The sequence below is a fragment of the Lolium perenne genome, chromosome 3 (genome assembly GCF_019359855.2).
Source record: "Lolium perenne isolate Kyuss_39 chromosome 3, Kyuss_2.0, whole genome shotgun sequence".
NCBI lineage: Eukaryota > Viridiplantae > Streptophyta > Magnoliopsida > Poales > Poaceae > Lolium > Lolium perenne.
In genome coordinates, this window is record NC_067246.2 from 108,850,396 (window position 1) to 108,867,695 (window position 17,300).

Below are 17,300 nucleotides of genomic sequence, written 5' to 3' on the forward strand. Positions count from 1 at the left end.
GTAGACTTTGAGGTAGCCTCCAAACCTTCACAATCTTGTCAGGAGCAAATCCACAGCCCGGATGCTTCCGGACCACTCTTACCCACCTAGGGGTTCCAAGGAACCCTAGAGAGCAAGCTTCTTGATGAATAAAAGGGGGAATGAGATTTGGCTTGGTAGAACAGTAGATCGGGTCCTCCTCTATCGTTTCCCCAGAGGGATTTGAGTTTGGGTGGAGGAGGAGGGAGATCTGAGGCTTTTGGTGTTTCTGACAATGGAGTATGAGAGAGAGAGCTCAAGAACAGCTTGTAGTGTAGTTCCTGCCCCTTCAGAGGTAGAAGAAGGGGCATATATAGTGTCACTTGAAATATGGCCGTTGTTGACTTGCCACATCAGCATTTTCTTCGAGGCACCCGGTCAACCGGAGTGTGGGCTGGATCCTGACCGGGCAACTTCTTTTGCATACTGGACATCGTCCGGCGGGCACAGGCGAGGGGGCCGGTTGGCGCCGGGGCGCTCGGTCCACCACCCGGTCCGACCGGGCCTGGGACCGGACCGGGCGGTCCAAACCGGGTCAGGGACCGGATCCCGACCGGACAACTTCTTGGACCTTACTGGATATCGCCCGGCTGGCACAAGCGTGGGAGCCGGTTGGCGCCGGGGCGCCTGGTCCAGCACCCGGCCCAACCGGGCGTGTGACCGGATGAGCCGGTCCTGGGGCCGGTCTGACCGGGCCACTGACCGGCCGAGGCTGAAACACCCTTGTTGACTTTTCATCGAAGTGGGGGGTCTCCCATTGCCTTCTTGTTCCATTGACACACCATTATACCTCTTTGGCTAATACCTGGGAATCATCTTGTAGATATGTATTAGAGCATCTCCAGTCGCGTCCCTCAAAAAGCGTCCGGCACAAATGATTTGGGGCACGTTTTGGACCGCGCCGGACAAAAAGAGACAAAAAATCTGTACAAAAAAGAGGCCCTTCCCAGCCGCGTCCCTCAAACAGCGTCCGGATGCATGCATTTTAATAGCGGGGCCACCCCATGTGGGAAAAGTAGGTGAGAGAAAGTGTGGGAAAAGAGACTAGCATGTGGGGACTAGGGACTGCATGCGTCCGGACGCTATTTTTGTGTCCGGCGTCCCCGGTAGAGACTCTATGCATAGAGTCTATACCGGGACGCCGGACACAAAATGAGGCGCTAATTAGCTTTGGGGGACGCGACTGGACCATTTTTTCCCAATTCTTGTCCGCGGTCCCCCAAACCTCATTTGGGGGACGCGACTGGAGATGCTCTTAGACCAAATACTCTAGCACGGTGTCATAGTTACCAAAATAATGGATAAGGGTAAAATACCCTTACACTGGGATACCGGTTAAGTACCGGAAAGCGGTACTACCTCTCTAGCGACCGGTACTACCGCTTCCGACTTTGACTTAATTTACCGGGTGGGGACGGATCTATCAAATCCATCACTTACCCCCACTCACCTCAAGTCAAAGGCGGAGCCCAAGCTGTCGTCGTGGTGAACAGACAGATGCCATAGGATGGCTTAAGTTGGGGCCGAGTTGGACGCTAGAGGATTCGGGGGAGGGTTTTGGATCAGGTAGGACGAACTTCCGGGTGCTTTCCTCAAGAACTTGGCCAAGGACAGAGGTAGAAGAAGAGAGACACAAGGATGAACTCCGTTTTAGATCTTTTCTATTCCATGAACAAGGTTACAAGAGGTTTTCCTACACACATGCTCGTCTGTCGTTCTACCCTCTCATCTCCGTGAAGAGGGCTGCCCCCTCTCCTTATATAGGGGAGAGGGTGGCTTACAGGAGAAGAAACCCTAATGGCATCTTTGAACAGACAAACTACTTTACAAAGCTACTTTACAAAGCTACTTTAATCATAGATGACGCCGGTATCTTCTTTAATCAGGGAGGCTGATGTCCTCCGGAAGCTTTGGGCGTCACCCTTGTCTTTTACGTCATGGCTTCGTTTAAAGCCACTTTGCTTAGGTCATGCTTGTCTTCTAGCTCCCGAGGGAATCTTTGACCAGCTCTGCTTATACCGGTAATCCGGTATCTTCTTAGCTCGTTCCGGCATGCCCCTCCTTGGGCATACCGGTATCGGTTCCTTAGCTTAGGTTCACAGTCTGGATTAAACTGTAAGCCGGTATCTTGATGGCTCAAACCATCCGGTTTGGCATGCCTTTGGCATACCGGGGGTCATCCCCCCAACATTAGTCCCCGAAGCTGGTATAGTCCGGTGGGTTTTACCCGACGGGCTATGCCAGGTTCCTATCTCACAAGGTACCGGTTTAATCTTTCCGGCTCCCTGTTCGGAGATGCCGGCCTCTTTGCCTTAGCCTCTTTCTGTTATCTTCCGGACCTCCCCGGTATCTCATGTCATACTCACATTTTCTTTTCTTTGCGAAGTGACTCCGGTGTGTTTTCTCCGGTATCATCGTCATTAACTCCCTCCTCGGTGAAGTCGAGCATTTATCGGGTACAGCGCCTGTCAGGGACATGCGCATTGTGCCTGACGCCCCAGTGTCAGTGGTCACTTCGCTTCGGCTTCTACGGCAGCATTTAATGTGCCACACCGGATCCTCCTGGCCATTCCGGATCCGTGCGGCGACCCTATGGCCTTTTGATTTTTACGCGTGTATCTTCGTGCCACGTGGCGGCCCACGAAACGAACCGCCGCGGCCCGACGGTTTTCGGCCCACTAACTCCTTCTCCTATATAAGGGCGGAGCGGTTCCACTTCATCTTCTCCCTCGCACTTGCCCCCATTTCCAGAGCACTTGGAGCCCTTCGCCCCTTGCTTCCTCGCCGCCGCCGGTCGCCGCCAGAGCCTTGCTCCCGACAAACCTGCGCCGTTCTCCTTGCCGCGGTGAAGCTTTCCACCGCGCCAAGTTTCTGCGGTGCTTCTTTGTAACATCCCAAGTGAGCTACCCTTTTAGTTTTTGCAAGTTTGTGCATCATATTGCATTCATGCATCTCATCATGTCATTTTTGGGTCTTATAAAAACTGCATTTGGTTTTATTTTACCTTTCATCTTTTGTGTGTTGTTTTCTATCTCTCTTGTTTTACCTCTTATCTCACTTGAGATGTTCCAACCTTCAAGCCTACCTATCATATTCCTAATACTTGACCACTTTCAGAAAAGGTCATGCCATTCTTATGGGTTACTATTATACCCCTTTCATATATCTTCTATTTTATAATTAATCAATATAATAAATATTTTTGCAATTGAAAATGGTTTTGTTTTGGTTACATATAAAACAACATTACATACAGATTATTTTACCAATCTCTCTCTTCTCTTTTTCCACATTCAGTTTTGCTAAAAAATATGGTTCGGTCAAAATCTGAGAAGTTTTGGAAGTAAAGGGGAAAAAGAAAACAAAGCTAACCTATCTATACCTAATAATAAAGAAAATAAGGTTTCTTGTTGGTCCGTTTTTTATTGCCCCTGATTTTCGTCTAAATTACAGCACTGCCACCGGTAAGTTAAAATAACTGTTCGTTATAAAGTCTCTCTTTTCCCATCGCTCTTCATGGACCTGGCCCAATCGTTGGCTTCTATCCTTTTCCTCTGTCTCTCAAGTCCTAGCAGCTCACGTTGTAGACGCCAACTCGCGTACGATTGCTTTCCGCCTCGGCAATATAAGCACCAGATCTAAGCAGATCCAGGGACGAGAGCAGAGTGCGCGGGAGGAGGTCATGTAGATGACGGATTTGAGGCGGAACTACCCACCGTGATGGACCACTTCCGATCCGCCGTGAGCGCCACGTTCACCTCTCCCGATCTGCGACAAGACGACGTACAACCGCTACACCGTTCCGTGGCTGCAGGGGTCTGCGGCGAGGCAGCAGAGGACAGTACGATTGGCGACGGCGAGGGGAAGGTGCTGTTCCCAGCGCCCCTGACTGCGGCACCCGGCATGGTTTGCCTACCTCCTCGTGGAGGCCAAGTTCCCCGGCGCACTCGATCTAGCGTCCGGATAGACCAGCTCCAAAAAAGAAGAGGAGGACGAACAGTGTGTCATGTCCAAGCGGAGCGGCGCTCCCTACACGAACAGAAGTACAGGGCAGTTATCCAATCCACTTGCACATGAAGACACTTTCCAGCGCTGACCGTCCTCAGACAGAGTATCGATGCTACACAATGGAGAACATGCTCGCGAGGGGACAGAGCGTGCCTGGATGCGGCCGGATGGGATTTGGCAGAATGTCAGGGGATGGTCTGCCGCGGTGGCGCGCTCCGAGATGGCGCGAGGAACGACCAACTAACCAACTCTTTCTTCGGCGACCGTCCGTATTTTCTCCATCCAAGTTAATTTCTAAATCCACCCCGGCGGAGCTCATGTCATCATGGCCAATACCGTCGTGACTCGCAGGACAGAATCAGCGAGCATCCATTGTGTTTCTACACGATTCGATGATGTTTTCTTCTTCTGAGAACCAGAATGCTTTATTGGTTCAGAATTTGTCTATGAAAGCATTCTAATTGGCCTGAGAAGTGAGAAGGCGAATAGGCGATGTGCGGATCCAACTTTCTGCACCTCTCTATCTACATCTTTGTGAAAATATAATTCAGTAGCACTTCGTTTTTACTCATTGATTGGAGAGACACTAGGTCAGTTCAGGAATTCACCCCATCAATTTGGTTTGGTACTTGATCATGTAAATGCCAATCTGAAAATAAATTCGGTCGGCAAACTCGACCTACCGCTCAATTACGAGGATGACAACTACTCCTCCCGAACCGTCCCAAATCTTCAATGTTGAACCATGTTTCACTCAATAATCAAATGACTACAAATATCTAGCAATGACAATAATGTTCAGTAGGGGTTGTCTTTGCTAATCACAGTGACATGCCTTACCCCATGCACTAAGAGCACAGGCTCACATGACACTCGAGGGGTGTACTACCTTGGTAATAAAATGCAATAGCTCAATATCAGACGTAGTGTCAATTTTAAAGTTTTCAGTGTGTCCAAATCTTGGCATGCCTTTTGCTCAACGGGGGTGTCATTTTGAGAATTTAATACTCATTGTGATTATTTACTTTAGTGATGGATTTTCCTAATTAGCATCTACGGAGTATCAATAGTAGATTAAAGTAAAAGTAAAATTAAGTATAAAACGTAGATCAAACAAACCGTGTGCGCAAATGGACACTACGACCACCGTCGATGAGGGTGCGAAGGAGCTACACGGATAGATCACCGTGTTAAAATAGGGGAGATGGACTTGATGGGGGTGTCCCTGAGCAATGCTTCTCCTATGCGATAGAATACTTTTTCTCCGCTACTTCTATGCGATAGAATATTATTTTCTTCCGATGCAACGCACCGGCAAATTTTCTATCTACTCTAACCAGCCCAGCCTTTACCTGTTGACCGAGCGAGGAGTCCTCTGTTTTCCTCCAGCACGTGAACAAGGATGAGGAAAGCGTGAGCGTCTCCTTCCCTTTCCTTTTCCCTTTCTCCTCAATTGAACCAGAGCAAAACCCTAGGCTCCCTCTTCCCCTTGTGCCGCCGCTGCCTCCTCTGCTCCTCCAAGCGCCCAGCCAGAACCACATCCGAGAGCCACCAAAAGTTTCGCCGGAGAAGACCAAGACCGCGCCGTCGAACCAAACCGCTGCGTCGCCGTCCGAGCACGGGGATGGAGCCGCCGTGGCGCCCTCTCCCTCCTCGCTGAACCGGAGTTGGAGCTGCTCGAGAACGTCGCCGCCGCCAAGACGTACCTGGAGCGCCGCCGTGCACGCCGACGACCTCCGCTTCGCCCCGCCGTCGTCTCCATCCTCCCCAACCTTCTCCCTTGACGTGGTGAGCCTCCTCCTGAGTTCCATGTTGTTCCCCGTTCTTCTCTTTCACTTTCTCGGACTGACGCCGTCGTCCGTGTTCGATTCCGCTGTTCGCCGCTGCAGCTCGCCGTGTGTGCTGCCAGAGCCTCAACAGCGTCATCTTGGTCGGGCTTCGTCTGGTTTCTTTCAAAGGGCTGAGCCCCTCTTCAGTCATCAGTTAATCTAGCAGTTCGCCTGTTCCATCTGCACCTAAGGTGAGGCTTAAGTTCGTTCGTTGTACCAGCACGCAAGGCATCCTTTTTCTGTACGTACTGAATCAGGTTCAGTTAGCTGCTGTCGTTTATTCAGTTAGCCTTTAGTTAGTTTTACCCTGCTGTTACCCTGTAGTACCTAATCGTGCTGCAGCTCCACTTTGCTGGTGTCGCTGTTTTGGTTATCTCAGTATTACAGATGTTCAGTCTTTTCTACTTCCAAGCAGCCAAACTTCAGATCCCACGAACGCTGTCCAGTTTCGTTGACACTTCTTTTACCTGTAAACTGTAGCTATGGCTGTAGTTTTTCCTCCAAGTTATCTGTAGCTTTCAACCCAAACACCAGACCAATTGGTCTGTGCTTGGTCGATCCAGCTACTCCTGGGATTGCTTCCCATCTCTCTGTTTCAAGTATAAAAACATCACTTCGTTTTACTCTTTTGTTCTCTGTTTTGGTCAACCGTGTGTAGTTTCAGTTAAGACTGTTAATAAGTTCAGTTAACATGGCTGTAACAATTCCTGATATCTTTCCTGTAGCTTTTCAAAACCATCGAGCCACCACACTGACTAGTGCCTTGCACCAACCTGGAGACCCATCTTCTGATACGTTTGCTCTGTTTTGAAAGAATCAAATTGGTGCTAAATATAAATGCTTTTCTTAAGTATTAAAACTTGCAAATAGCATATCTCCACTTCTATAACTCTGTTTGCAACAAACTTTATATTAGTTTGTATTGGAAAAATGCAAGGTATCCAAATATTAACTTGTCATGCATCATTGGCATCATCCATGCATCGTCCTAATTAAAAATGCAATTAGAACTAAATGTTATGTGAGGGTTACTTTCTTATTTTCTTGTTGTTTGCAAGTGCCCCACTTAAAATTGCTATGCATGAAACCTATTGCACATCATGCATCATATTGTGCATTGCATTTCCTGTATTGATTGTGTACTCTCTCTTGTATGTGTTCTCGGTTTTTCTCGTTAGACGCCGGTACCGAGGAGTACGGTGAGGAGTACGACTACTACCCCGAGGAGGATCGTGCCGGTTTCTCTTCTTCTGACTTGACATGCGAGCATTTTTTCCCTGCTACCTATTTCTGCTTTTGCCTCTTTACCTTACTGCTATTCTGGTGTGCCGTTCTTGTCACGTATCCTATCGCATGTCACCTACTGCAAGCCTTAGACCCATACATATATCCTACAGCTGTTGTTTGGTTACAGGGTCAGCCATGCGAGTCGTAGGCTTGCTTAGTACCGTTATTACATTGCTACTATTATTGTTGTCGTCATCGTTATCTAGTTGGGTTATATTTGTTGGGGGGTTCCGAGATACATGCTTATGGTTATATCTGTTCGATAAGTTCACACCTTACTCATTGATGCTAATAATAAAATTGCTAAGTAGAGGCATCGGTGGGTCAGCTGATTTTTCGCTTTGAACACGGCTCACTTGTGTCCACTGATATCTTAGGATCCCGAGTTCTTGTCATCTGATCCAAGACTGAGTGCACTAACCATACGTGGGGTTCAGTGGGGCCCCCTCGACTAATTTCTGAACTACTTCCATTGTCCAAGTGCCACAACTAGTATTTGGTGTGTTTACTCTTTTATCGCGTGCATGCCAGCATGTTACTTATTTATGTTGGGAAGCCCCTGGGTGCCTTGTATCCCTTGTTTCTGGTATGCACGTATAGGTCGCGGAGCCTCTGCGAAGTGGTTTATCGCCCCAGTGTGTGCTAAACCCCCTAGCACGTTGACGCATATAGCTAGGTCCGCCTCGGAGACTCGGCCGAACTCCGTAACGGGTTTAACTTAGTTAGGTGGCTCTTGGACTTGGTCTGTGGTGAAGGGAGAGGTAGTGTCGTGATACTCTGCTTTGATCCAGTCGGGTTGACCGAGCGTATGAGACCAGTAGTGCATCCCTGCAGGGTTACAATCTTTTCGAAAAGCCGTGTCCGCGGTTATGGACGACTTGGAGAAGTGTTACTTGATCATAGACAATTTTCACCCTTTATCTGCTAATTAACTTGCGTAGTAATTAGCAGAATTGTAATAAAAACTGGTTAAAACTGTAAACCGTGTGAGTGCCTTTGCATCTTCTTCCTGTAGCATGTAGAAGGGGGAATGTATCGGCTGCGTTATGTTTGCAGAGTTTTAGAACTGTTAGATGCACGCTCTCTTATCTATATCTTGCAGACGGAAAGTTGAGAGTGTATCTATAGGTTGTAGTGCAAGCTTTGCTGCCGCTAAACCCACCATATAGCCGGCGAGCGCAGCCAATATTCTAAGTCTCGCTGGGTACGCGCCTTGGTACTCACCCTCGCTTTTCCTCTCTTTTTCCGGCAACCGTTGGCCCGATGTTTGCAGGTACGACAGGTTTTGAGTATCCACCTGGACACTACTTTGTGGACTACGCTGAGGACGACTACGTCGAGTAGAGAGGACGCTCCTAAGGCAGCAGCCTGGGGCTTGCTGGATATGGATCCGCCTGCTTTATTTATGGACTCTTAGTCCCATTTGCATGTTGTCTGTACTCAGACGTATATTCGCTTCCGCATGATGTATTGATGTATTGTTGGGACATGTGTCCTCTGAGTGTCATTTGCTATCTTGCTCTATGAGCTTTGCTATATACCTATTTAACTCTTTTGTGTCGTAGAGTTAATGTTGTGATATCATCTGTGATGCTATGCCCTTGTAACCTGTGTACCGTGCGTGTTTCATATCGAGTGCACAGGAAGGCGAGACACCTAGGCCTGGATGCGTGTACGCGAGGGGCACTAGTTCCGCGTCCGTATTCCTACTCCTAGGGTCAACAGCTTGGTACTCCGACACGGATACGTAGTCACGAGGGGTACTAGCTCCGTGATGCGTATCTAACTTCGGGGGCCGACATTCTTCTCCGCTGATGCTTCAAGCTTTCTCCGGCGGACCTGTTATCGCCAGAATTTGACTGCATGGGAGTTGGGCCGTGATGAAGATGGGCTTGGAAGATTTACATCTAAGAGGAGTTTCTGAATCGGCCCTGGGGCTAGAATTTGGGCCAGCGTGCCCGTGTATCTGTAAATAATATTAGATCGGGTCGGTTAGAAGTAAAAGATAGAGTTTGGCTCGTACACGGTCAGGTGTACTTCCGAATTAGAAAGTCTACGGACTATAAATATGTATCTAGGGTTATTGAGAAAAGGAGGACAATCACGTTCACAACAAACACAAACCAGGCGCATCGCCACCCCTTATTTCGAGGGTTTCTTCCGGGTAAGCATCATGCTGCCTAGATCGCATCTTGCGATCTAGGCAGTACACGTTTATTCGATTACCTTGTGTTACTCGTGCTGAAGCATTGTTGATGGAGAGTAGCACTATTTATCGTAGATGTTTTGGGGCTTGCATTGAGGCTTTTCTTACACATATTTGCTTAGCAATGCTGTCCTTCGATATCTAGCTGTCCTTGCACCTATCCAGGTGTAAGGGCAGCACCTTGCTTGTCCGTTACTTAGTAGATCCGATCTGTTATAGTTGCTCCTTGTTCTTCAAGGATTAGTTTAATATCTGCATTATTAGGCCTTATGCTGGGGTTGGATGATCCGGTAGTGCGTTAGGTGTTGTTTTACCGTTCCTACAAGGGATGTTCCGGGAATTGACTTAATGTTGGTTTTTAGGCCTCTTTTAGGAGTAGTTTCCATCATCTTTCGTATCTGTTAGGCCCAGTTACGCGTAGGATGTTCCGGTTATGCGGTGAAAACCCTAAACTGTCGTACATTGGTTTAGCTTTGTTTTGATCAAGTAGGATCCCCATGTCATCGTAAATCCAACGTGAACCATGGGGCGATCGGCTCTTTGAGCCGATCCACAGGGCAACCTGAGAGCCGATCGGGCTCGTATTTAATGTTTATGTGTCTACCATGCAGGAGACTAGTCTAAGCAATCCAACACCTTCCTGACCAGGTCTAGGTCAGGTGGCACGCCCTTGCAGCCGCCTGGACGTGTGCTAGGACTTTGCGGGACGACGCGAGGCGCCAGGGCCCACTAAGCGGTCGTGGGAGCCTCCCGGCTCTTCGTGTTGCTTAACCACTGCTCGCCGGTGAGTTTTGGCAGGCAACACATTCTGGCACGCCCGGTGGGACTCTTTCTACAACAACCACATCAACATCGGCAGCCAAGATGTCGGACGAACCGATCAAGTACGAGGATCTACCTGCAGAATATAAGAAGAAATACGATGAGCTGAAGGCCATCTTTGAAGCCGATCTCATCGGCTCTTTTGAGAAGACCCGTTCGCACGGCATCAGGTTTAAAGGATTCACACCCGAAGGCGCGTTCGAGGGTTTAGATCTGTCTCTCCCTTCGGAGGAACGTACCAGAGCCCTGCGCCAAGAAATTACTATGCTGTGGCTCATTCTCTACATCGGCATTCTGAGAGCCTGGTGAATGCGCTTGAGCGAGTTGCGCTTCAGGTGGTGCAAGAAATCATGAAGCATCAGTATTCTCCGTCAGGACCTGCTTTAGGGACTTATCAGGGAGAGATACCATTCCACACCAGGCCACCACTACCATTCGCAATGGCAGCTCCACAGCAACCAGGTTCACCAGCATACGTTGTCTACAAGGTTGGAAGTGACCCTGGCGACTACCAGTTCTTGTATGAGCCGCCCAAGGAGATCCCACATGGATACGTGTGCACATATGTGCCGGACTGCAACAACTGGATGCGCGCGATCCAAACTTTGGCAGGAGGAATCGCCGGAGCAGGAGCGATGGTTACGGCAGGAGGGAGTTCTGGAGCAGATGCTGAGAAACAGGCGTGGCTAACTAAATATGCCACTACAACGAGTCCGGACAGCTCAACCTCTACAGCTCCTACTGTGGATCAGATCAGCGCAATCCTGAGAGATCAGTTCGGTATCCTGCCGAAGAAGAAAACAATCGGCTATTCCAAGCCGTATCCCAATGAGTATGACCTGATCCCGCTGCCTCCTAAATATCGGCTCCCTGACTTCACAAAATTTAGTGGATCAGAAGGATCTAGCTCCATCGAGCACGTGAGCCGATACTTGGCACAGCTGGGCATGGTTTCAGCATCAGAGCAGCTACGTGTGAGGTTCTTTGCCCAATCTCTCACGGGTCCAGCCTTTGGGTGGTACACTTCGCTACCCCCGGATTCAGTTCGGACATGGAAGCAGCTGGAAGAGCAGTTTCACATACAATATCATTCAGAAGCTACCGAAGCTGGCATTGCCGATCTAACGCAGGTTCGGCAAAGGCGAGGAGAGACGGTGTCTGAATACATTCAACGTTTCAGAACTGTCAAGAACTGATGTTATTCGGTTCATTTATCTGAGAAAGAAGCAGTCGAGCTGGCCGTGGCAGGCCTCGCAGCGCCACTCAAGGATCTGACGTTCCAAGTGGAGTACAGTTCGTTGGCGCACATGGTCCAGAGACTAACTTCGTATGAACAGCGCCACCCAGAACTGTACCAAGACAAGTTCAAGCGCACGATAGGCCTGGTCGACGCCGAGGAGGATGAAGACCCTGTGGAAGATCAGGAAATCGCCGTGGCTGAATGGACCCGGACGCCAGTTCCCGTGTCCTGCAAATGGGTGAAACAATCAGGGCCTCCAAGAGGGTTTGACTTTGATTTAAGCAAAACTGAGCAGATTTTTGATATGCCGCTGAAGGAGAAACAGCTGAAGTTACCCGAAGGCCACAAAATTCCTACGTCACAAGAAATGAACGGTAGACCATACTGCAAATGGCATCACACGTTCACCCACGCCACCAACGACAGCAAAGTGTTGCGCGCCCAGATTCAAATGGCGATAGAGTCAGGCCGATTAATCTTCGGACAATTTGCCATGAAAGTAGACACACAACCATTTCCTGGCGTCAACATGGTGGATCTCAGTCACTCCCTAAGACGCGAGCCAGGTTTCTCTTTTGGTGTCAACATGGCAGGGCTTGGGACCCGCCATGGCGACGATAAAGCAGAAAGCAGTCACTCCCGTGGCAAGAAGAAAGAGGAGGCCGATCCACGCGACCGGCCCCAACATGATAACAGACGGTACCTGACAGAAGAAGAGGTGAGAAGCGTGCGGTATCAACGACCACTCTCCGCGCATCTCCTTAACAAATATGAGCAGCAGTATGACCGACGTCGGCGCTATGACGTGGATGACGAAAGATATCGTCGGTCTGATGCAGATGACAGGAGGTATCGTCGATATGATAGAGACAATGAAGGGTACGAGCGTCACGCTAGAGGAAACTCACGAGAGCAAGAAGACATAGATAGGCATTGGAACTGTCCTTTCTTTAAACACTGCTGGGACTCAGGAATGAGCCGATTGCCTACAATCGAGAACTGCCCAGAATGTAGACCGCAAAGGAAGGGAACAAAGGGAGTTTCAGTGTTCAAACGTCTAGGGCATCTCCCACCTCAGAACAAACGAGCTGAGTCGTCTCAAGATGAAGACTTTGAGGAGTCAGATGAAGAAGAAGATAGGTACCACCGGCCAAGGTGGTGCCCTGATGGACTCAGCCATTCTCAGAAGCGTAGGGTGCAATGGCTACGAAACCTGGAGGAAGCCGAGGCTCAGTACCTATACACGTTGAGGAAGGCACGGCCCGATCTGGCCGTGAAAATTCAGCAAACGCTGGAGACAGAGGTGCGCTCGCTAAAGAAAGTGTGGCGCCCTAAACAGACAAAAGCCGATGCAGAGGCATCGGCTGATACAAACATGGTGTTTATACTCCCGTCAGAGTTTTGTGCTCCAAAAGACGAGGAAGTATCGGTGGCTCAATTCGACTGCGGTCCACGGCCAGTGATCTTTGAGAAGCCACGAGAGAGGAGCTACAAGCACTTGAAAGCTCTATACCTAAAAGGTTATATCGATGGGCAGCCTGTCAGCAAGATGTTGGTTGACACGGGAGCGGCAGTCAACATAATGCCGTATTCCATGCTACGACGTTTGGGACACTCCAATGATGATCTGATCAAGACCAACGTCACGTTAAGCGATTTCAACGGCCAAGCATCAGAAGCAAAAGGTGTTCTGAATGTAGATCTGACCGTAGGCCGAAAAACCATACCCACCTCGTTCTTCATCGTCGACAGCAAGAGCAATTACGCTGTCCTGCTTGGAAGGGATTGGATTCACGCTAACTGTTGCATTCCATCAACAATGCACCAATGCATCATACAGTGGGATGGAGATGACTTGGAGGTGGTGCAGGCAGATGACTCAATCGAGATCTCACTAGCTGCCATGAATATTTGGGATGCAAACGACCAAGAGCCGCTCTCTGGAATCAGTTTGGACGGTTGTGAGCGCATCGAAGCTTCAAAAAACGGGGTGAGGCTGGTCTTATCCACCGGCCTGACAAAGTAACAAGATCTAAATCAGTAGGTATACGTGGCAAGGCCGATCCCTGCGATCGGCCCCAAAAAATAAAAAGCCAGAATCTCCTCTCGAGCATGTCACGTAGCCATAGTGAAGCGCCAAGAAGTTGTAAACCCTCATCAAGCATAGCAATGAAAAAGGAGGCCAATTCTAGCAATCGGCCAAAATTATCCTCAAACATGCATTTTGCTTGTGTTCAGCATTGATCTAAGAAAGGATGCCTGAAGAGCCGATATCTTCAATTCCTTTGAAAAAATCGGCTCGGGGGGCACTTAAACGGATAAGACACGAGGTTACGAAGTATGAAGTGGCTGTCAATGGCCATCAACTCAAGATATATTCCTCGAAGATGATGGACATTGGAATACTGGGGGCCGATGCATAAGTAGATCGGCCGGAAAAAATATAAATTTTAAGCACAGCCGATGTACAGCCATCGACTCTAGAATAAAAAGCCGATGCACAGCCATCGACTCTAGAATTACACGCACAAACTGCCACATGCGTAGGCCCTACTGAAGGAAAAATTTTAAGGCGCGGAGTGCACCAGCACGGACGTGATCCACCTCTGCGATTTCGGCCTTGTCGTCATCATCCTTGCCTGTCACCAGTTGCTTGTTCAAGGCACGTATCTCTGCCAAGTCAGTTTTCAGTTCAGCCTTGAGGCCTTCTGCTTCCCGTTGGGAGCGAGCAATGGAAGCTTCCTTGTCACAGATGAGCTCTTTGGTGACCCGCACCTTTTCTTCAAGATCCTCCAGCTCCTTTCGCAAGATCTCAAGCTCAGCAGTGCTGACAGAGGTGTCAGTCTTAGCATCCAAAGCTGCCTTTTTCTCGTTAAGCCGTTGACATTTGTCTGCAATATCGGCTTTCAGCGGGAGTTGGGTGTGGCGTAAGTCGATTCTCTGACGAGCCAACTGCACCCTTGATCTGAAAGCAGACAATGTCACGACTGGCCAGAGCTTCAACTGCAGCGTTACTGGGACGTGAGGCTGGATTCCTTCAAGAATGTTCTTCACCTCCTCAGAATTTTCGACTAATGTCTCAATGGGTGAAGAAAGCAGAGCTTTGAGGCGTTGGAGTTGGTCAGCGATGACGCTGGGGCTCGGTGCATCACGTGCCGTGGAGTGGGCCGGCTCGATAGATTCAGGATCGAACGACAGCAAGCCTGAGAGATCACAACCCTGACAAACAACAAAAGCAGTATAAGTCTGCAGATCAGGGTAAAGGCAAGCCCAACAAAGGGAGCGTACCTCTCCTATGACCATGGGAACAGCCGATGATGAAGCAATCGGCTGTGGCATCTCTGCCTGGGGTTTGGCCAAGGTGGAAACTTGGTCGATGTCACCTTTAGAGGTTGTTACCTCCAGAGTTGTGGAGGGCATCACAACTTCCTCGACATCCCCACTGGAAGTTTCATCAGTCTGCAAAAAGATGGTGAGCCGACCTGAGCAGCAAAGCATAAGAACTAAGCTAGGAGGAGTTGGAGAGCCGTTACATTTGAAACTTCTTGGTTCGAGGAAGGGGTTTGCTGACCCTTCTGAGCCCTCTTGGTGCATTGACTCTTGGTGCGTAAGCTTCCTTGCCCTGTTTTGATAGGAGCTTGAAGGGCAGCAGGATCAGGGGCTGACCTTTTCTTGGAAGCCGATGGTGGCACATCTGGCTGTTTTTGCGTGGTGGTGTCCTCAGAGGTGCCCGAGCTTGAGCCTCGTCGGCTGGACTGCGTCTCCTCGCTGGTATTGTCTTCAGTGGAGGTCTGCAGGAGCAGGATTAATGGACACTGACATGCTATAAAAGCCTAGAAGGATGAATGGAACAAGATGGGGTATATGACAGCTTACGTTTAAGCTTTCTGGAGCTGGCGCAGGGTTTTTACCCTTCAAAGTTTTCCTGGCAGCTACTTTTCTCACTGTCGTTCTCGCCCTGACTGAGGCTCGGGGGGCAGCTGGCCCTGAAGAATCTTTACTCTTGGGAGCCGATTTTATTGGAATCGGCTGGCTCTGCATCACAACCTTTTTAAAAGATGGTGAGTTCTTGCAAAAGAGGACCACTGGAGCTGGTGTGAGGAATTTGAAGGGGGATCCATCATCATTGACAGGCTCTGGGCCATCTTGTTGCTGCAAAGAAACAGAGCAGGGTTATAAAGCATCACTGGAAACTATCGCAAGGATTTGCAAGCAAGTGGTACCTGTTCTGCAGAAGTATCAGCTTCATCGTCAAGTTGTTTCAGCAACGGTCCTAGGGCTCTCCTGAAGGCATGGGTTTTCCACATTGTCCACCAGATCTCAAAGTCATCAGTCGAAGAGATGAAGGATAGATTGTGAGGGATTGGGATGACTAGAGCATCAAAAAAGGAGTAACATCTTTGACCGGTGATAACATCAGGCAAGTTAGCCCTGCTCTCAGTTAGATGGTGGAGAAAGAGGTAAGGAGACACTTGCCCAAGACCGAATTGCCGGCCTACTACGACCGGCTGGTAAGATTCATAACCAGGTTTTATGATCCTGTTTGAGGTGCTCATGCCAACTGGGAGGAAGCAGGGGCGGATCATGATGGAATATAACTGCCGAGTGCTATCGTCATCGGCAAAGCTGTCTAACCTGAAGGAGACTGGGTTTTCAAAATTTTCAGACTCCTGATAGGGAAAGAAGAGAGGGTCATCCAGGCCCTGGTAAAAAGTTCTGAACCATCCTGATGCTTCCTTGGGGTTCGCTTTGTCGCTGGAAGATCGTACAAGGCTTGGTCGTAGCCGGTACGGCCGGATTGGCTTCCGTTGGTGTTTGGAAAGGTGCAGGTAGCCAAAAGTGGGAAGCTATGGATATGGTTCTGGAAGTACAGTTGAGCCCATAACTGAATAAACCACCAGGGGCCTCCTGTTTTAACTGTCTTTTGGGAGAATAGTTTGACGGACATCAGTTGGAGGTATCGATAGACTTCTCCCAGAAACAGCTTGCCAATGCCAAGTTGGGTGCCTTTGGCAAGTTCATATGCCAAAGAGAGATAGTTCTTGGTGGGAGCGAGGGAAGGGCCACAGAATATGAAATGCTCCAACCAGAAGTTCACGAAGGCCGTGTGTCTTTCTCGGTTACAGGGCCCTTGGTTTTCATGTGGCGTCTAAGATAGGCACCCCAGTTAGTGCACTCTTCCTTAGAGGAGAGTTTGAATGGCACCTTTGGCAGCATGAAAGTAGAGGGGCTGGGAGATGAAATGTCTAGGCCAGTGATCATGGCCACGTCCAGCAAGGTTGGCGTCATGGGGCCATGGCCAAACATGAAGCAGTTTAGCGCGTCAGACCAAAAGTAGCCGATGGTTTTCAGGAGATTTTCATGTTTCTCAAGGGGAGACAATGACAAAGACAGAGCATCGGCTAGTCCTATGGTTTCCCATTTGGCTTGGTGAGTTTTGGCTACTCTATTGTACCAAGAAACCCAGTCCTCAGGAGGGTTAGGCCAGGCTCGTAAGCAGTCGGCCCAGGAGGTTAGATCCAGGGTTTGGTTCACGAAGGGAATCCTATTGGCCTCGGAGGAAATCAAATTGGATGGATTTTCGGTGGAACGGGGACCAAGGCAGAGGGAATTTGGAAGAGAAGGATGCGGCAGAAGAATGTCTGAAACCTAAAATTAATGATGAGACCAGGCATTAATTCAGGAGTTTTGCCATTAAATCTAACATTACGCTCAGGTGACTTGGAGCGGTTAAGGATTACCTTCAGGCCAGAGACCGTGGCGTTGGCGCTGGATGATTCCGCCATTGGGTTCGCTGCGGAGTTTGGATTTGCGTGTCCAAGATCTAGGGTTCGCGCGACTGCGGTCTGGACCTGTTCGATTGGAAATTTGGGGATCTAAATTTGAGCAA

The 17,300-nt window shown here is 49.3% G+C and overlaps 1 long non-coding RNA gene across 1 annotated transcript; it reads left to right on the forward strand.

The window, feature by feature from the left end:
• The first annotated feature begins 5,377 nt into the window (after positions 1-5,377).
• LOC127342129 (uncharacterized) lies at positions 5,378-8,697 on the forward strand. The gene is made up of 3 exons (XR_007876239.2): positions 5,378-5,814; positions 5,916-6,046; positions 7,034-8,697. It is a non-coding gene; the product is annotated as an uncharacterized lncRNA (long non-coding RNA).
• The last annotated feature ends 8,603 nt before the right edge of the window (positions 8,698-17,300 follow it).